The sequence below is a fragment of the Melopsittacus undulatus genome (genome assembly GCF_012275295.1).
Source record: "Melopsittacus undulatus isolate bMelUnd1 chromosome W unlocalized genomic scaffold, bMelUnd1.mat.Z SUPER_W_unloc_4, whole genome shotgun sequence".
In the NCBI taxonomy this organism is placed as follows: domain Eukaryota; kingdom Metazoa; phylum Chordata; class Aves; order Psittaciformes; family Psittaculidae; genus Melopsittacus; species Melopsittacus undulatus.
Genome location: NW_022993946.1, coordinates 1,094,020 through 1,116,005, shown reverse-complemented (window position 1 = coordinate 1,116,005; position 21,986 = coordinate 1,094,020). Strand labels below are relative to the sequence as shown.

At 44.8% G+C, this 21,986-nt stretch overlaps 1 pseudogene; it reads right to left on the bottom strand.

Moving 5' to 3' along the window:
- Positions 1–21,986, bottom strand: part of LOC117438263 (ankyrin repeat domain-containing protein 11-like) — a 103,679-nt pseudogene that overhangs the window by 27,935 nt on the left and 53,758 nt on the right.

The window sequence follows — 21,986 nt, the reverse complement described above, 5'->3', positions numbered from 1 at the left end:
CAAAGGGGTTTGAGCATTAGCCTGCAGGTGGTTCTTGTGCCCTAATTAGTTTAGAGTCCAGGTCCTGCAACACTCATGCTACTGCAGTGGGGACTAAATCCAGGACTGCTGGAAGACCTTCAGCAGCTCTGTGGAAGTCCCAGGGCACAGAGGCATTCAGGGCTGTTGGGCTGGCTCTAGCAGGCCCTAGCCAAAACGGGAGAGAAGAGAGGCAGGGAAGGAAAGAGAAAAGGGTGGTGATAGAAAATCTGTTGGAGATTTCTCAAACATGCACTGTGAGATACTGGCAGGTTGTGAGGATGGGAGCTCAAATACCGAGCTGCGACTGAGCCACATGGCTCCTTGCTCCCCACGAACGTGTCATATCCTGTAATGCAAAAAGCTTTTGTTTAAACTGTTCTGACATGACAACACACACATATACGGTGGTACCCTCTGGAAAAATGCCATTTCCAAACCAAGAAGCTCATGCTGATCATCTTGGTGCTGACTGTTGGCTAGCCAGTGAGTGGGGATTTTCAAGCATATTTGCCAAGTAAGTACAACAACAAAAGATCAATGAGAATAAATTAGAATGGCACAGACAGAAACAGAGACTGAATTGCACTCCGGAGAGACTGCACAAGCCTCTGCTTTCCTCATCCCCAGCCTAGCACACATAAGAGTGACTAATTTTTACTGCAGAAGTTGTAGGGCATTGTGGAGACAGTGTTCTCACAGGAGAATGGATATTTGGTACATGAACTCTGAATAACTCTGAAAGATATAGCAAGGCTGTGGGAGGCCCGAGGAAGCTTAAGCAAGCAAGATAAGAAGAAGCTGGAATTCACTGAATTATGAGAACTGTGGACTGTTGGCAAGCTTTTGAGGTCAAGTTCTCACACCTGTGCTTAACCAATTATATGTTAGTCACTAAGGGTCTTCAAGACAAGTATCCAATCATGATATGCCAAATTGCTGTAGGTGTGTGTAAGCAATAGTATATGAGGAGTTAATGCTTTGCAATAAAGGGATTTTTGTCTGATCATATTGATCTCTGAGTCCATTCTGTGGCAGGGCATAAAACATTTTGGAGCATGTCAGCTCAAACCAGGGGAAAAGCAGGTTTAACCTGAGTGCAGGAGCTCACAGGGCATCTGCAGATGTGGACCAGTGAGTGCTGAACAAGGTTGATCACAAGTCAAAGGGTTTACAGCAGCACAATACAACCATGTCAAGAGGCTCTGTGTGCATCCCCAGAATTTAAGGACAAGCACACGGTATGGTGCCAAGGGGAAGGCTTCAATGCTGCAGGGGCACAGCAGTGGTGTGAAATGGAAGCAGCAGCACAATGGCATGGGCAGATAGACAAGAGAAGGGCAGCGGGGAGCAGGACAAAAGCAAGGCAGTGAGAAGGGTGAACAGGGCTGGCATGGCTGCACAGAGACCATTGAAAAGCAAAGGAAGACAGCACTAGGGCCAGAGAGCTGCACCTGAGGGCCAGCGCAGGGAGGAGGCTCTGCACCAGAAGGGCATGGACATGCTGCAGAGCCTGCAGTACACATGGGCTGGGAGGCAACAGATGGGAGACGGTATCTGGCTGTCGTGGTTTAAACTAAATCTGCACAGTTCCCCCTTTGTTTCCCCGGCCCCCCCCCCTCACCTTCCCACTCCCGGAGGGATGGGAAGGAGAGCCAGAGGAATACAACTCCCACGGATTGAGGTAAAATCAGTCCAGCAATCAAGGTATAACAGAAATAACTACCGGTACCAATAACAAATCAATGTTAGAGGAGACAAACAGGGAGAGAGAATACGATACCACCCGCCGACACGAGGCCAGCCCGGAAGAGAGAGAGAGCTTCCCCCCTCCCCTCCTAGCCAGCTTCCAGTTGCCTCCCCGAGCCCAGCCCGGCGTGTTAACCCCTTCCCTCCCGGCCAGCTTCCAGTCCCCTCCCCGAGCAGGACGTGCTGTGGTATGGAATACCTCCCCGACTAGCCCAGACCAGGCGCCCTATCTCTCCCTCCTCCCTGGCAGAGCATGAGCTACTGCTGAACCCATGACACTGGCTCATCAGCCAAGTGAAAAGCAGGTGCCAAAAAGGAAATCGAGGAGATAATCGACAGGAAAAGCTGTAGCAGGATCTGCTTCAGCAGAAAGGCAAGGAAGGCACCTGAGCTGCTCCTGTACAGCAGTGAGCTGTTCTCTAATCTGAAGGATGGAGAAGGATCAGGACCAGAGCCAGAGCCTGATCCTGCACAGCTAAGCTGAAAGGATGGTAGAGGTGACAGCTTCGACACTTGGGAGCAGAGGAGAGGTGCCAGTGGGAAGAACAAGCCTGTTTATAACCATGTCAGGTCCCTGTGTGGGGCTGAGCCCCATCATCCCAGGGACAGAGCACCTGCAGGCTGGACCCCAGTGGTTGCAGTATCTTTAAAAGCATCATTCTGCTAGAGAGGTTCAGTGCTGTGTGGTATCCTGCAATCCAAATGCAGGCATTCTCCTTCCACTTGCAGGATAGGCAACACTGTCTATGCATGTAAACATGTAAATGCATCTTCTCACCAGAGCAGCCACTGGCTAACAAACTGCTACAAGAGGAACTAAGGGGCTTACATCAAAAACAAATCTCCATGTTAAACGTGAATAGTTTCAAGACCCCAATTTGCAGGTCCAAACCTTTCATTTCCCACAAAACAGAGGGAGCCAGAGGAGAGAGGAGCGGGAGGAAGGCTCCACACAGCGCCCCCCTCCCGGAAGCTGGGGCAGGACACTGCAGACAGAGCTGATAAAAGCTCTTGTATGAAGGAAAAAGACATAATTGATAGATTTTTGGTTCACAGAGACACAGCACACTGCGACCTCTCACTCTGCATGTTAAGGAGGTGAGGGGGGGGGGGGGGGGGGGGGGGGGGGAGGAGGAGATTTATGGCAGCTCCCGTCATAAAATGACCTGCTTTTCCACACAGCACTTCCCAGATGGCTGATGGCACACAGGGAGTTTCTAAGGGTGACCTGAAGGTTGGTGTTTGCCAGTCTATCCACACTGTACCAGCATTACGGAGCCCAGCCAAAAATGGAGAATTCTGACATTCACTCTCTCCCTGGTTGCTAGGTGAGAACAGTTTATTGACTATTTTATTAAAAGGACTGAAATTATACAAAGACAGAACCAATGCAGCAGAGCCCATTAGAGTCCCCCAGCTGCACACAGCAGAATGAAGCCAGCGACAGAAAATGCACACAAATAAGAGTTTCGGAGGCAGATGCATTTTTTAATAAGCCAGCAATTTGCTTCTCACAGATTCCCTCACCAGCTTCCCAACTTGTGACTAATGAGCGTTCTCATGCAGAAGCACTCAAAACCCTTGCAGGCATTAGGCAACCCAAGAGCCAGCTCCGGAAGAGGACGATGTTTTGGGACATCTGATTCATCAGGAATTTTCTAATCTAGTAATTAGAGTAATGCAACATACTCGGGGGATTAGCATGAAGGAGGCTATGAAGCAGCACAAGTTTTAAGCTCGGAAACCAGCTCCTGCTGACCATCCTCATGCTAGCCCCAGTCTCCCAGCAACATACAAGCCCATGGGATCAGCCCTGGGCTCCCAGACAGCCCTCTGGAGCCAGGGAAAGGCGGGTGTGCGCACATCAGCTTGCAGGGCCGGCTGGGGTTTTGTCTCTCCCTTCTTCCCCCAAAAGCAAAACCATCCTGTGCCAAGGTAGGGCCTTGGGCCAGTGCTCAGGTGCTCTGCAGAGGAGCAGGGGCACCTCCAGGGTGTATGGCTACTTGCTAAATAAATATATAATTATACGGGGGGGGGACTGCAATACAAAACCTCAAAAACCTGCTATCTGGCTAGGAATGGACCTCAGGGTGGGGGCAAAGAAGCTGCCAGACATCCCAGGTCAAAGGGGAGATGGATGGATGGACACTGCCCCAGCCCCATGGCCAGGGGGGTCACCAACACCCCCCAAAACACCAGCAGAGTGTGATGGGCAGCTAGGAAGGACGGCAAGAGAGAGCAAGGGGTTGGGGAGGCAGGAGAACCTGGGGACACGAAGTAGTTCTAGTTCCACCAGCTTCTTATTTTTCAGCTTACACCTACTATATTATTCAAGAACTTAAAAGCACAGTAATTTTTTTTCTTTTTTTTTTTCTTTTTTTAATCAAAGCAAGAGACAGAAACACTTTAAGGACTTTCACATTTCAGCCGCAGGGCTCTCAGGCCATGTTTTCCATTTCCCCCCATCCAGTCTAGCCACCTCTCCCTGCCCCCCCCAAGCTGAGATGACCATCAAATGCCACAGGACCACAACAGATACAGATGACGACATTGTTTATTTCAGTCAGCACAGCTCTGATGGCATGGAGAGAACCGGGTGCCTGCTTGGCTGTGTGTTGCTGCTGGGCTGATAGAGGAGGAGGCAGCTCACCATCCACTGCTGGATCTGAGGGCTCCAGCTTTCAGGTTATCACCCACAGGACTCAAATAGCATCCAACCACTGCAGATCCCATTCTGCAGCACTTCCAGAGGCACACAAAACCCCTCCTGCCTCCCCTCCTGCTCCCTCCTCAGGGAGGCTGTAGGGAGAGTTCACAGAAGAGCCATCAAGGAGCATCTCTGTGCCAGCCACCCCAGCGCACCTCTCCTGCATCTCCCTGCAGGTGGCTTCCCAGCAGGATGGTCCCCTTCTCCCTGCTATGCCTGCAGGATGCTTCTCTGCATGCCTCAGCATCACCATTAAATGCCTAACCTGCTTTTCAACACAGGAAACAAGTGAGGAGCTGCTGAAATTACTGGGAAAGAAGCTGTCTGTATTCATTTGGTGGCTGCCAGGCAACACATAGGCTCTCAGCAACATCTGGAGATGTGGGGAGATGCCACACGAGTAAGAGGAGAAGGAAGGAGGAGAAGTCTCAGGCAGAGAGATGTTGCTCCCACAGTGCTGGATCTGTAACATGCACAGTCACATGCTCACAGCTTTACACCCTATTTTTTCTCCTAAAGATGGTTTATTCAGTTAACTCTAAGGAACCCAAGAGCCAGAACTGTTGTTCTAGAAACCATTTTGAAGGAGATAATTTTAGAAGATTTATCACTGAACCTACTGTACCCAAACCATATTCTTTAAACCAGTGCTGGGCTTCAGGAGCCCATCTCCCGTACCGGAACAAACCCCAAGCGGCACTGGGAGCTGGCTCAGCATCAGGGCGCAGTAAAGGCATGCTGCCTGGGGGTGGGCTGCTGCTGCAAAAAAAAACAGATCAAGAATGAAATTGCTTGTTTTCTGAGCACCTCGGCACTCTGCCAGCAGCACATGTTCCTCAGCCATATCTAGGAGGGAGCTGCAAGAGCAGGGCTGAAGGAAGAAGGGCAGGTGAGGTGCTCTGCTGCAGTGAGTGAAGGGCTGGGGCAGACCTCTGCCCTCAAACACACACCTTCCCTGGGAACACCTGGGTGTAGCTGGAAAAGCCATCCTGGTGACATGCCTGGTGCCTGACAAAATCTTGGAGCACATTCTCCTGGAAGGCATGCTCGGGCACATGAAAAACAACAAGGTGCTTGGTGACAGCCAGCATGGCTTCACTAAGGGGAAATCCTGCCTGACCAATTTGGTGGCCTTCTATGACGGGGCTACGGAACTGATGGACAGGGGTGGAGCAGTTGACGTCATCTACCTGGACTCGTGCAAGGCGTTCGACACTGTCCCACACGACATCCTTGTCTCTAAATTGGAAGAGACATCAATTTGATAGGTGGACCACTCGGTGGATAAAGAACTGGCTGGATGGCTGCATGCAAAGAGTTGTGGTCAATGGCTCAATGCCCAGCTGGAGACCAGTAACAAGTGGTGTCCCTCAGGGATCGGTGTTCAGAACGGTCTTGTTCAACATCTTTGTCAGTGACATAGACAGTGGGATTGAGTGCACCCTCAGCAAGTTTGCTGATGACACCAACCTGTGTGGTTTGGTTGATGCACTGGACGGAAGGAATGCCATCCAGAGGGACCTTGACACGCTTGTGAGGTGGGCTGATGCCAACCTCATGAAGTTTAACCATGCCAAGTGCAAGGTCCTACACCTGGGTGGGAGCAATCCCAGGCACAGCTACAGGTTGGGCAAAAAGGAAATTCAGAGCAGCCCTGCGGAGAAGGACTTGGGGTGTTTGTCAATGAGAAAATGAACATGAGCTGTCTTCAGTGTGCGCTCGCAGCCCAGAAAGCCAACCGTATTCCGGGCTGCGTCAAAAGAAGCGTGACCAGCAGGTCAAAAGAAGTGATCCTGCCCCTCTACTCTGCTCTCGTGAGACCTCACTTGGAGTATTGTGTGCAGTTCTGGTGTCCTCAACATAAAAAGGACATGGAACTGTTAGAACAAGTCCAGAGGAGGGCCACGAGGATGATCAGGGGGACTGGAGCACCTCCCATATGAAAATAGGCTGAGAAAGTTGGGGCTGTTCAGCCTGGAGAAGAGAAGGCTGCGTGGAGACCTCATAGCAGCCTTCCAGTATCTGAAGGGGGCCTACAGGAATGCTGGTGAGGGACTATTCATTAGGGACTGTAGTGAAAGGACAAGGGGTAACGGGTTAAAACTGAAACAGGGGAGGTTTAGATTGGATAGAAGGAAGAAATTCTTTACTGTAAGGGCGGTGAGGTACTGGAATGAGTTGCCCAGGGAGGTTGTGAATGCTCCATCCCTGGCAGTGTTCAACACCAGGTTGGACGAAGCCTTGGGTGATATGGTTTAGTGTGAAGTGTCCCTGCCCATGGCAGGGGGGTTGGAACTAGGTGATCTTGAGGTCCTTTCCAACCCTAACTATTCTATGATTCTATGAGGCACCAGTGCTCAGGATAAGTACTATGAGCACACAAGAGACAGAGGTTAATGTTTGCAACCTGACGGCGAGGGGATGGTGCCATCCACGCACCAAGGTGGCAGAGGCAATGGGGCACATGGGCTCATCCCGACTGTCCCAGCACAGGTTGGCACACCACCAGTGCTGCCTGACACCCAGCCAGAGCAGGATTTGCCACCCTTCCATGGTGAGGCAAACCCAGGACACATGCTTTCTTGCACCACATGCAGTGCACACACGTCAAAGCTGAGCCAGAGCTACTCAGGGACAAAAAACCCCACAACAAAACAGGAAAAAGATACACTGTGCCAAGGAAAATGAGTCACTGGAACAAATCAGGATGAAGATTCACTACTGTTTAAACATTTAAAGAGGGGAGAAAATATCCCACTACAGGCAAAAAGAGAGCTCTCCTAGCTCCCAGCTCCCACATCCTTACAGCTAAATTCCACATGGCTGTGTAATACCCTAGCAAAACTACTCTCGAACACACACAATAGCCTGTGTACAGCAGCTCAACTGTGTTATATAAATCATCTAAGACCAACCCTGCAACTGGAACACTAATGTCACAATCCTGCTTTTCCCAAGAGCTGAAATCAAAGTTTAGGAGTGTGCAACTTTGGTGCACTGCAAACACACCTGTACCTGCTCAATGAAAGCTGGCCTCGAGCCAGGCCAAGGAACACAAGGGCTTGAGACACCCCATGGTTGCAATCATAAAATCAGTGGGGTGGTGCAAGAGGAGAGCAAGGTGCCAGTAAGTTTTTTTTCCCATCTCAAGAATCTGATTCCTGGAGTAAAATATCTCAAAGAACAGGCTCCTGATAAGTCTCCATCTGACTCTAGGTGTTTATCTGCAACTCCCTGCTGCTACATCCTCCCCAATGGCTGAGTCACTTCCTCTCCTCAGTCTCCACCAAACAGGTTGCTAGAGACTCATCTACACATTCCCAGCATCTGTGGAGCCCAGTTTGCCCTTAAATGTGTCTTTGAGCACCATGACCACCACTGGCTGTCCTGCATGCAGGGAGAGCTGGGCTGCTGCCCTTTGGCTTGGCTCTGCCGCTCTCACACCTGCTCCCCCAGAAAGGATGATCTCTGAAGAGGAAGGGGAAGATGAGCCCAAAGAGACAGAGTCCCACGCCTGCTGAAAGCAGGGGCTGATGGGCAGAGGTGTCTCACAGGCTGCACTGCTGCTCCTCTGCACCCTGCAGCAGCTGCAGCCTCTCCCCAGCTTTCTCCTCTCCTCCCCTGCTACTCTCCTTTTGATTTTCTTCTCACTGCTGCCAGCAGGAAGATTTCTAACATCTCTACAGCCAGAGAAGGACCAGAGCCCTCTTAACTGCTGCTGAGGGACATGGAAAGCATGCTGGTGGAGCCCTACCATGACATTTTAGCTGTCACGAGGGTCAGACAGCCCTAAAGCAAGTTTGGCCTTAAATTCTCAACCAAGTACTGAATGAGGCAGAAACGCCCTTGACGTAAAGCAGAAGTTATGGTTCCAGCTAATCCGTTTTGCCTTGCCCCAGCCATCCTCCCTCCAAAGGTGAAACCCCTTGATTTATTCAAGTGAGACACTACAGCATGATGAACATGCTTGGGAACACAGGAAGGCTCCGATGGGCACCACACTGCTTGGAGAGCAAGTGAGGATCACCCATGTCAGGCTGTAACCCCCTCTGCTCCCCGATGGTAGGGGCCATCCTTCCTCCCACCACTGCAAACCCCAGTTGATTCATTCTCCAACACACCCATCCACACACACCAAATACAAACCTGACACTTCAACCCTGCCAAGGGCCATCGGTACGAGCTGTCCTCTAATGAATATGAATTCATGTTTTGAGACTTTCTCTCTAACAGGGAGTTCAGCAACTGTGAAAATTACTATTGGGCTTGTTTAAAATTTGCCCCTCCCAACTTCTGAACCAGAGGAGACCGGCAAACAGCTCCTGTAGGCTGACATACCACAGACCACCTCACATGCGCACCCAAGAGTAACAGCAAATGCATGATTTTTACCATTTTTAAGCACATTCCCAACTTTTATCCCATTTTATCTCTTGATCCTTACCTGACCAGAACTATTTCCAAATGCAGATTTCCTAGAAACATCCAGAAAGGACCTATGCCAACCTCTGACAATAAAGCCACAGATAAGCCTCTTACAACCAAATAAATTTGCTCCATGCCAAAACTTTGCTACAGCTCTTCACAACTGCTTACTGATCAAACAGCCCATTTGATGTCTCTGTAGCTACACGCGGCCACAGTGGGAAAGACCCAAGTGTACCAGCCACTCTTCTGCCATGAGATGCGACTTGCCTGACCATGACACAGCCAGGCTGAAACACCCACATCAGCACCAGTGCTTCCCAGAAACCAGGCATGCGTTCAGGATATGTTGCTCATTCATGTCACAACCACCAGAGCAACCTTGGCAGTGCCAAGAACAGGGGCAGACAGGTTACCTTAATGACCTCAGGGTCCTGAGGACCACTTATACCAGCCCCAAAGGGCCAATCTAACCACTCCAACAGGCCCAGACAGCCACAGCACCAGTCACACCTCTAGCCCATCAGTACGGCCTCCAGAGAGCTTTACGCACATTTGACAGCACATGTGCACACACCAACTGGAGATAATTGTTCAGTTTAAAGCCCCAAAACAATAAAACATGTCTGGAGAGGATACAGATGTATTTGCACAGACATACACACATACCTCAGGTTTGTTTGAGGCAGATGCATGCAAGCTCATATTTTTACTACTTGCTTTTCTTTTAAAGAGTACTCAGATTTATTCTTCGATTTTCCAGGTTCTTACTAGCAGGCCCAGCACTGCTCATTGGCTTGTCTAAGCTGCAGTTCATGAACTAGACTATTTAGAAACAAAGAAATGACCACCAGCCAAAGGCAGGGGTGCCTCCTCACAGAGCAATCTCTTGGTCCAGTTAAATACTGGATACTGTGTGCTCCCCCCAGCCCAAACATATTTTGAGGGTGGAATACGTCATTTCTGTACCTGTATCTGAGTCTTTTTGATCTCCATTTGTTCCAACAGTGAAAGGCAACTTCCGTTTGGTCGCTCGCTCCTTCACCTCTTTGCCACCATCACTCCGGTCCAACTTCGGAGTCTTGGTTAGAGAAAATTTATCTTTCTCCTGCAAAGAGAACAGATCGGATTAACAAGAGCCTTCCCCAGACTGTGTTTGCCTAACTGCCCAAAGTCCTACACCTGCCTCACACAGCATTTGTCCTTTCTTTTTCACCGTGGGTTTCCAGCATCAGGGTTTAGCATCCTGCAGAAAGCAGCCTCTACCAAGCTAAAAACCCCACCAGAGAAGAGCAAAGCCAACCAAGGCTGCTTCATGGTGCCAAACCTGCAACCAATTCACGTGAAAAACAGAGCTGATGATGTGCGTGACCATGAGGGGAAGGCAGGCTGGGGGGGGGGGGGGGGGGGGGGGGGAGGCAGGGAACCCAGGGATTTCCCAACACAACCACCCACATCACTTGGAAGAGTTTCCTGTTCCCAAGCAGAAGTGGGATGCAGGGAAGCACACAGTGCATGCCTGGGGGATGCACAAAACCCAGTGGTATAAGGAAAGCAAGTGCCTGGAAAACATAGGGTTAAAATACTTTTAACTTAACTTAGGTCTAAGATAGAGAGCAATGTTTGTGTTGTAAGTCTGTGGTGTGATAACAGAATTTAGTAGTCTTACTAACAAGAGTGAATCGTTTCCTTTCATCCTCCTAATGAGTGAAGTATTTCTTACCATCCTTCCAATTATCAGTTAGTTTGGAGACAGTGACTCCCAAACATCTGCTAGTTTGGGAGGCAATAAATTTTGTAGACGAAGGTCACACTGTTTTAAAACTTTGACAGCTATCAGAAACTTGCAGATACAGCTGGTTTCAGCTAATTTGTGATTATTGGGGCATCTAACTGTGCCAAAGGTGAAAAGTGGACCCTGAGGAAGACTGCTTATTTCATCTTGAAGACCCCTGCCCCCATGAGGAAGACTACTTCATCTTGAAGACCCCTGCCCACGACCGTCGAAGGGCAGTGCGCAAGCGCTGAAAAAGAGACTTATGATAATGAGTACCTAAACTAATAGTAATATCCCCCATGAACTCTCAGAAACCTAATAAATATGCATGTTTGTGTGCAATAAATATCTACTTGCTTAAGCCCTCGGTGTGCAAGTTAGGAGGAACGATTCTCCTTGTACCGGGCACTGTAATAAACATACCTCCTTTATAACTCTCTCTGAGTTGTAGAGTCTGATTCCGTGCTTCACCACCACTAAAGCCCTTGGTTCCAAGTGGAGAGCTAAGGGCTTCACCTTGGGACCTGAAGTATTTCTAGCACAAGAATACACTGTTACTACTTGAGTTTACGTGGTAACATGCTATTCCAGAGAATATTCTGGCAGATGATAACTCTGCTAACATTACTGACTGTCACAGGAACAGCATCACAGCCAAATGCACTGTGAAGGCTTGCACTGAACAGACAGGGTAACGATTCCATAGAATTATATAATCATAGCACAGTTTGGGTTGGAAGAGACCTTAAAGTTCATCTAGTTCCAACCCCCTGCCATGGGCAGGGACACCTTCCACTAGACCAAGTTTCTCCAAGCCCCATCCACCCTGGCCTTGAACACTTCTAGGAATGGGGCAGCTACAGCTTCTCTGGGCAACATGCGCCAGTGCCTCACCACCCTCACAGGGAAGAACTTCTTCCTAAAATCTCATCTCAACCTCCCATCTGTCAGTTTAAAGCCATTCCCCCTTGTCCTGTCCCTACAGGCCCCTGGCAAAAGCCACTCTACAGCTTTCTTGTTAGCCCCTTTAGGCACTTGAAGCTGCTCTCAGGTCTCCCCAGAGCCTTCATATGAGAAGCATTATTATTTTAAGCAAGTGCTTATGGACTGAACACTGTGCCACTGCTCTAACAGAAACGCCAGAACAAGCAGCTTTGCGATCGATTTGCTTTCAATAACCCAGAAAAACCTAGACCTGGAGCTTTAGCTATGAAGTTGAATTAAAGAATCTCTATACAGTAAATCATACAAGACCATTGCTGGAAACTCAGACAAGCACTTCTAACAGAAATTCCTTTGTTTAGAGCAGCCCATCACAGAATCACAGAATCCCAAGGGTTGGAAGGGACCTCAAAAGATCATCTAGTCCAACCCCCCTGCAAGAGCAGGGAAACCTAGAGTACATCACACAGGAACTTGTCCAGACGGGCCTTGAATATCTCCAACATAGGAGACTCCACAGCCTCCCTGGGCAACCTGTTCCAGTGCTCTGTCACTCTTACAGTAAAGAAGTTCTTCCTGATGTTAACGTGGAACCTCCTATGCTCCAGTTTACACCCATTGTCCCTTGTCCTATCACTGGATATCACTGAAAAAAGCCTAGCTCCATCATCCTGACACCCACCCTTTACATATTTGTAAACACTGATGAGGTCACCCCTCAGTCTCCTCTTCTCCAAGCTAAAGAGACCCAGCTCCCTCAGCCTCTCCTCATAAGGGAGGTGTTCCACTCCCTTAATCATCTTTGTGGCTCTGCACTGGACTCTTTCAAGCAATTCCCTGTCCTTCTTGAACTGAGGGGCCCAGAACTGGACGCAATATTCCAGATACAGCCTCACCAAGGCAGAGTAGAGGGGGAGGAGAACCTCTCTTGCCCTACTAACCACACCCTTTCTAATGCACCCTAGGATGCCATTTGCCTTCTTGGCCACAAGGGCACATTGCTGGCTCATGGTCATCCTCCTACCCACCAGGACCCCCAGGTCCCTTTCCCCTTCACTGCTTTCCAGCAGGTCAACCCCCAACCTGTACTGGTACATGGGGTTGTTCTTCCCCAGATGCAAGACTCTACACTTGCCCTTGTTGAATTTCATCAAGTTTCTCTTGCCCAACTCTCCAGCCTGTCCAGGTCTCGCTGAATGGCAACACAGGCTTCTGGTGTGTCAGCCACTCCTCCCAGCTAAGTGTCATCAGCGAACTTGCTGAGGGTACACTCAGTTCCCTCATCCAGGTCGTTGATGAAAATATTAAACAGCACTGGTCCCAGCACCGACCCCTGAGGGACTCCACTAGTCACAGACCTCCAGCTAGATTCTGTGCCATTGACCACAACTCTCTGCCTTCTTCCTTTCAAACAGTTCTTGATCCACCTCACTACCTGATCGTCAAGCCCACACTTTCTTAGCTTATCTATGAGAATGCTGTGGGAGACAGTATCAAATGCCTTACTGAAATCAAGAAAAACCACATCTACCGCTCTACCATCATCCCTCCACCTAGTCACTTCCTTATAGAAGGCTATAAGGTTGGTCAAACATGACTTCCCCTTCATAAAACCATGTTGGCTGTTCTTAATGACCCCCTCATCCTTGATATATCTAGAGATGGCGTCAAGAATAAGTTGTTCCATCACCTTTCCAGGGACGGAGGTAAGGCTGACCTTTAAAAGCTCTCAGATCTGTCTGACTAGTTCTTTAAGCATAAAATGAATAAAAATTCCTGCCATCTCTCCCTGAAACTGTTCCACTGATCTTGGGAGCAAGTCCAGGATGGGACAGAATGTGTGCAGCTCTAGGTTTATCTCAAAGTTGTGACTTAAACTAGAAGCACATTATCAATATAAGAAAATTTATATTCTGTACTAGCATGCAGTTTTTTTATGGATGCTGTAATATTGATGACTGCAGAGTTTGGATTTTTTTCCTTAGATACACCAAGTAAATATATCTAAAAGAGTAATGTTAATCTAGAACTACACATACACAATGAGCTTGCATTAATGTGTCCCTGAGCAGTCAGCTGCCCAGCTTTCGATATCTGTGCTATAGATCTGTGTTAGCGTAGTCCTCTGAGCATACACACTTCCTCTTTTGATACCTAAGATGTATTACCAGTCAAAAGTATAAGGTATTTTTATTAAAAAATAATTATATCCTCAGTTTACATTCATCATTGTATGTAGTGGATGCTTTGAATGAAGGTTATTTGAAACAAATAGAATTTGTCTTATCAGATTGTCTAGTTTTGTAGCAATCTGAGATAATTAATTGCAAGCAAAAAAGCTGCGTAATGGTATATATAATGGGGAAAGTTTTCTGTTTATCGGAAAAAATATCAAATTAGCAGCTTCAGAAATATCCCTGAGTCAGACAGCTAGCTCTATTTTATGTTACTTAGAAGCTAATGTATTATGAATAAGTGGCAAATATTTCTGTGTAATGCAGAAGAGATTAAATGGAAGCTTCTATTTCTGAGTTTTATTTTATAGCATACCTATAAGCAACAGAAAGTCCTACACAGATAGCCCTGCTAATTACGGAATAATTATGTAAATGGTTCTAATCTGAGCATTGTACTCATTTGAGGAATTAAGAATGCATACAAGTTCAGCTAGGGAGACTTTGAAAACAATTTCCCAAGATGTATTTAATTTACTGGGGAACTTTTTTTCCCTTATGCTACCAAATAAGTTGTTCTTCACAGAAGAACATTTTCCATACATAAAGACAGTTCTTTATGGATTAAATCTTAAAACTTTCACTTGGGCAAATTTAGTTTTGGTTTTAATGATGAAGTAGCTTTAGTTTAGCTTTTTAAGTTTTGAAATGAAAAACATAACATATTAAATCATGAGGTGGTAGCAGAATTACCATCTTGTATTTGATATTTCTAAACATTTTGATTTGGAAAGGTGAAAGTTCTGGAGTTTTCCTTCTGCCACATACTCTATTAAATACTCCCTCCATATGCTGTTTAAGCAGTACTCATTTGAGTAATCACCGTCTTATTTGAATGATACATAAGAATTGCATCATTCTGTTTCTATGAAATTTTGTAGAGGCCAATATTCATTTTTATTTGGCTCTAAAGCTCTTACCAGATGATTGCATAAAGTTGATTTTTATTACCAGTCTGTTCATGACTAGGGAATACTCATGTGATCACTACGTGGTGAGATTCTGGTGTGTAGCGTATGCCAGAATTTATCCATAACATCCTACTGGGAGCTAAATAGTGTGTGATAGGAACAGAACATGCCTTGGAGGAGCTTATGAGTTAACATTAAATTAATGCAATGAGAAATGGTAAAAGGCAGAAGAGGAGGATCTGAGGAAAGTCAGTGGTCACAGAAATTAAAAATTAATGCTGAGTAACTTTTATACCCATTTCAAGTGCTTTCTTTAGGCAAATAGGGTGTTGTTTATTGGGCAAACTTAGGAGGAATTTTGCTTCCTCTCTGAATGTAGCAGTTCTAGAGTACATTTCTTGAGCTATTCTTTTACTGAATAAGTCTTTGTTTCTGGTTATGAGGCTTTATTTATAAAGGACCACTAATAAAGATGCATATTCTGAAAATGAGTCTTTTTCTGTAACTACCTCTTACTCATTTGTTTAGGGTTCTAGGAGGTGTTCCATTTCTGATGTCTCCCAGGAAGTCCCTACACTCATCCCAGCACATCTGCAAGAGTGTGTGCTGATCTTTGTTTAGACACTGATAGTATCTGACATTTTAGTGGCTCACTGAAATTCTTCAGGGAATTTCCAAATGGTAACATACTCCCTTAGCTGACTAGTTAACATCTTAACACAATTTAACATCTTAACTAGTTGACATCTTAACACAATGACTGAGTTTTATCACTCCTGTTATTGAAGCAGTTACTGTGGTGTCAAGCCAAAAAGGACCATCTGGGATAACTTTGCAGATAAGTTCAAGTGATTTGCTTAGAGACTTGTATTGACCTTAAAGCAACAATTTTTGTTTAGGCTGTGAAACACTGTGTAGAGGTATTTGCACCTGAACTTGTTGTTTCCTTTTCTGTTTAACATACTTTATTATTTTAAGTTCAAACTGCTTGTGACATTGATTCTTCCCTTGTGACAACTTACTATTACAAACAGGAAGTTCGCCTCTTGTGTGGTTCTTAATTACCAGCATGATTTCCTTCTCAAGAGGACTGTACACACTAAACATATTCTCCAGATGTGTCTCCTGTCATCAGTCCTGTGCTTGAATTGTTCATTATCATGTCTCTAACCTTTGTCTTATGTAACTGACATGGTTGTTCAGATTGTTTCTAAACAAAGTTCAGAACATCGTATATTGTGGCAGTCCCACTTAGTGAAATATGGACTTCTCCAGTGGTAATGTTTGGCTAAATAATTCTACTGCTAGATGGATTACATTTACATAACATATTGTCTTCCAAGGCTTTTTTCATTCATATAGTGACAAGACACAGTGTTCAATAGATCAAGCCCCAGCTACACTGAATATGGAATTTTTGAGTGGTAATGCTGATTTTTCTGGTGATAACAGCATTTTGCATTTAATTTGTGTGCAAGTGTATGCACGAACGCGCCATCTTTTTTTTTTCTAATTTCTTCTCTGGTTTATGTGTAGTAATGAAAACGCTACTAGATGGTCTAACCTCCAGATACTTTTCCTTAGTGAGAGCTGGAAAATGTGCTCTGGGAAAAACAATAACCCCAGAAGAGCTCCAGCTAAAAGGAATGTAGAAGTTTACAGCTACAAGCATGTTTCAAATACAATCTAGGTAGGAGGCTACCAACTATTGCTTTTTGAGTGGTGCTATGACTTTTCCCAGGCATTTCACAGAAGTAAAATTCAATTGCAGGAGGAGGTTGTCTGGTCTGACTGAATGTTTCCTAAAATATGGAAAGGAAAAGATAGGCCACAGGGGGAAGGAAAAAGTTAGTTTTCTAGTCTGTGCTAGCAAACTAAGCTGGACTTGGGCACAGATTCATGTGCAGGCCCTTAGTCATCCATGCTGTTGAACAGTTAGCATTCTGGCTAAGGCAGTTCAGGCCTGCCAGCATGCGCTCCCGCAGGCAGTGCTGGGGGGTATCACAGGCCAGGGGGAGGTAGTGCAAAAAATGAGAGTTCAGCCCTCCCAGATGTAGGCTGCCTGTGTACCATTTATCCTCAGGGTCAGAGACTAGATTCTGGCTGATCTTATTTGCTTGTACATATGTAGCCACAGAGCCCAAGGGGAGAAGAAAGGATTATGGAGATCCTAAAAGAGGGAAAAAAATAAAAGAAGCTAGAGAGGCATGAACAAAGACATCTTTTTAGATTCCTTTTTTATTTAGAGGGACCAAAAACCTCTGAAGCAGTTAGGAATTTTTTTTACTGTCTGTTCCTTACAGATTTATTTAAAATGGCTTGACCACCTGTGCTTGCTTTGCTTAAGGACTGCAAGTGCTTGCCTATACTGAAAAGCTAAATCATGACCTCTCTTTACTTGGCTCCCTCAAGATTAAAGGTACCATAAACTAATGTTCAGGATAAGACATTTTGGCTTAAAAAGATTATGTTCTTTTTCCTGCCAAAGCAGCTGAATAAATACAGACAGATTGATTCAGAGAAAACTCCAGTAACAAACTCGCCAACAAAGTTTAAGTTGACAAGCAGGTATTCTTTATTGCGGTGCCGGGAGATGCAGAGGATAGCTTCACCTAACATGTGTCCCCGTATTGCTACACAAGCCATACTTATATAGTCACTGGGCATACATGCATATTCATGAGGCTACGTATGAATTACATATTTTTTCAGAAAGTTTTCCTGCATATGCACAAAAATGTGGTGGTGGTCTTTGAGTGTCGTTTACTTCTTCCAACAATCTTCATCACTTCTGGCAGCCTTTGAAGCACGTGCAGTAGATGCTTACACCAGCTTAATTAACACTACAGACATAGCAATCATCCTGTCCTTCTACTTATCAGTTTAACTACACCCATCCTGGACATCTGCTAGTCCCAGATACTCCCCATCCCCACTTATTTTGTACTAAGTTCATAAGGACCTAAAACTATGTCAACTACAATGGTTTACCTTATAAAGGAATTCTCAGTATGTTCTCTAGCTGCACTCTTTTCTTATTTCTGTGAAACATGCACCTCAGTTATTTTCCATTGCTACTGTTACAAAGCCATTGGACTTAACATTACTTAAAACTGATTCTACTTATTTACAAAGGTTTATATTTTATTTTGTGCCTCCTTATCTCAGGATCCAGAATCAACATAAGTTATAAATGTTATATGACATGACTTAGCAAAAGCAGAGATGTCAGATTATCAGTAAATGTTTTAATTTTGGCTACTTTTTGTCTTTTGTATAGATATGAGTGCCATTACTAGCAAAGTCAGAAATTTCCTGCTTTTCCCTTCTTATTATCACATTTTCAGCTCAGTAGCTGTAAAAATTATTCATATGTGAAAGTGCAGGTATGTTTATGCTACAATCCTGTTACTTTTATTCTGCAGCACTTGCAGACCTTAAGTATAGTCAGTATCCTACTCCTTTGCAACTCTCAGCCCATTATCTAAGTTCCAAAGTGAAACATTTCAAAGATGCTATAAATAATTTTCTGGAACTAAATATGAATGAAGACTGATTAAACACCAAGGCTTGGCATGAACACCTCATTTTCGAAACTCCCTTCTTTTGATTGCATTGCAATGTGAAACTATTAAGGGAAAAAATATAGGAAAGATCTGTTACTTTTTAAAAGATATGGTATTTGAAACAAGATTTGATAATTGGGAAGTGCGGAGTAGCTGCAATTTAAAAGGAGTGGTGCTATCTGTCTCTGACTATGGTTTTGCAACAGGTCTAAAAGAACTAGTAGCCCCAATGGAAATACATTGGGATCCTGAGTTCATGACCCCCTTAAACTAACAGGCTAGGACCCTCAAGAGAGGAGAAGGGCCTGGAAGGAGTGAACTGTAATCCAATCTTTATAAATTTGTGTACTACAGTTCTTTCTGTAATGTCCAGGTGATATAGGGAAAGCAAGTGCCTGGAAAACATAGGGTTAAAATACTTTTAGCTTAACTTAGGTCTAAGATAGAGAACAATGTTTACGTTGTAAGTCTGTGGTGTGATAACAGAATTTAGTAGCCCTACTAACATGAGTGAATTATTTCTTACCATCCTTCTATACTTATAGGTTAGTTTGGAGACAGTGCTTCCCAAACACCTGCTATCTTCTGATACTCTTTGTCTGCCTGTCCTGTGTTGCTTGCAATAAATTGTGTACGAAGGTCATACTGTTATAAAACTTTGTCAGCTATCAGAAAGGTATAGATATGGCTGGTTTCAGCTAGTTTTGTGATTACTGGGGCATCCATCTGTGCCAAAGGTGAAAAGTGCATTGTAAGGAAGGCTGTTTACTTCATCTTGAAAACCCTTGCCCACGACCACCGGATGGTAGTGCACGAGCAACAGAAGGAGGAGAATTATGATAATGGGTTCCTAGAACTAATTGTAATATCCCTGCTACTCTCCCGGGAATCTAACGAATATGGATGTTTGTGTATAATAAATATCTTCTCGCTTAACCCCTCGGTGTGCAAGTTAGGAGGAGCGATCCCCCTTGCATCCAGCGCCATAATAAACATACTTGCTTTATAACTCCTTGAGTTATAGAGTCTGATTCTGTACATCAGAATACATTCCTGGAAGCTACGGTTTTTCTTTCTGTCAGCTAGTAAGTATGAAGAGTCTATCTTAAATAAAATGTAGGCCTAAATCTTGTTTTTCAAATGGTATAAAGATGGAATATTTTCAGCCCAGTCTGTGTAGAAGAGGGAAGAATCCACTCTGTAACATCTCTTCTATATGTCAGTGGATGCTGGACTTTTTTTTTTTTTAATTGACATGCTTGGAATATCATTTCAGTAACTGATATGAAATTCAAGTACAGTACAAGAGAAGGTAGTAGCCATGTGTATATCTAGGGGCATGAGGCTTGGCAGATTGTTATACTATGTTCTGAAAGAAGTCCTCAGTAGCAAAATATAAAAACAAGACCAGCACTTGTTTCATTGTGTCTGTTTTAGTGTGCTTAACTGTTGTTGTAAAGCAAATAGAGAAATCTGGATTCCTCATGTACTTTTAGGTTGCAAAAATCATTTTACACCTCCTCCTGCCTTTGACACCAGATAGGGTGTGAAAAGGACTTCACCATCTGTGTTTGTGTTGTCTTGGTCTTTGCATATCTAGTGGATAAATCCCACAAGTATTTCTCTGTGAACAGTACTTAAGAGTCTCAGCTGATGCATTTTTGCATGTTCCATTGTCTCTTCACATGACAAATGCACTGAAAGCTTTTAACATGTCCCAGATATTTCCATCTCTTGTTTTAGGGAAATATAAAATAGGATGGTTAAACTCTCCAGTGTATCTGTTGGTTTTGAACATTCTTTGAACTTAGTATTCCTCGCAGTATTTATGTATAAATATGCTCTAGAAATGCCTATGTCTTACATAGAATTTCAGCTTTTCTATCCATATGTTGCATTTTAGCAGGCATAATGTAAACTTTTCCTGGTCACAAAAATTATTTCTTTTGAAGTCTCTGGGACATGTTTATACTCATAATACAGATATGTTTTACCACTCTGATGTGATACATATGTCTGGTAAATCAGGAGACTAGAGATTACTTGCATGCAAAATGGTTGGAATAGCTGGGAAGGGGGAAAAGATTTGTCAGAGAATAGTTTTGAGGAAGAAGGACATTTTTGCCTGGAATGTCATAGTGATAACAGAGTTTTTCTGACTAAACACTTAATGGCACTTCAGCATATGAGAGGAATGGAAATCCTTAATCTTCAAGGACAAGAACCTGGCTTCTATTTGGACCAGGGGGGATACGAGTTGATAAGTACATTGAAGAAAGTGAAAGAAAAATAAGTTTAAAACCCAAGAAAATGTACTATGCATTTTTAATTATCAAAATACTTCTTAGTACTAAAATGGACCATAACTTTACTTCTTGCATATTGCAAATTCCTCATAAAGTAAATTAGGCCAAACTAATTGAGAAGGAATTTGAAATGTAAAGAAGCACTACCTTGCTCTATGCTTGAACATAATGAAAATAAATATTAGTTTCTTGACATGCTATTTAGTCCTCTCAGGTCAGCTTCACACAGAATTCTATGAAATTTAGAATTTAAATTTGTATGTGTACAAGCTGCAGACACAAATAGACTATACGTTTGTTTAGACAGTGTCAAGTAATTTTCCCAAGATATGTAAAACTGAAATGTCTTTCCAGGAAATTCCTGTTAAATAATAGCCTCTATGAATTTAATCTTCAAGAACTGGAACACTGTTGAATAGTACTATATTGTTACAGGCACTAAATGGTGGGCTATTGCAGCAGTTTTAAAACATAAATACAGCTTTTCCTCTATGTCTAGATCTCTCTGTCAAAGATATCTGATTTGTGTTACAAAAATAAAACTGCAGGTAACTTAGGTTTATAGGGGGAAAAAAAGGAAAACAAAAATTGGAATCATATAGAATCATAGAATCATAGAGGAGTTAGGGTTGGAAAGGACATTTAAGATCATCTAGTTCCAACCCCCCTGCCATGGGCAGGGACACCTCACACTAAACCATGTACCCAGGGCTCTGTCCAACCTGGTCTTGAACACTGCCAGGGATGGAGCATTCACAAATTATTTGGGCAACCCATTCCAGTGCCTCACCACCCTAGCAGTAAAGAATTTCTTCCTTATATCTAATCTAAACTTCCCCTGGTTAAGATTTAACCCATTACCCCTTGGCCTATCACTACAGTACTTAATGAATAGTCCATCCCCAGCATCTCTATAGCTCCCCTTCAGATAGGCTGCTATGAGGTCTCCATGCAGCCTTTCTTCTCCAGGCTGAACAGCCCCAACTTTCTCAGCCTGTCTTCATATGAGAGATGCTCCAGTCCCTGATCATCCTCGTGGCCCTCCTCTGGACTTGTTCTAACAGTTCCATGTCCTTTTTATGTTGAGGACGCCAGAATTGAACACAATACTCCAAGTGAGGTCTCACGAGAGCAGAGTAGAGGGGCAGGATCACCTCCTTTGACCTGCTGGTCACACTGCTTTTGATGCAGCCCAAGATACGGTTGGCTTTCTGGGCTGCAAGTGCACACTGCCGGCTCATGTTTATTTTCTCATCAACCAACACCCCCAAGTCCTTCTCCACAGGACTGCTCTGAATCTCATCCCTGCCCAACCTGTAGCTGTGCCTGGTATTGCTCCGACCCAGGTGGA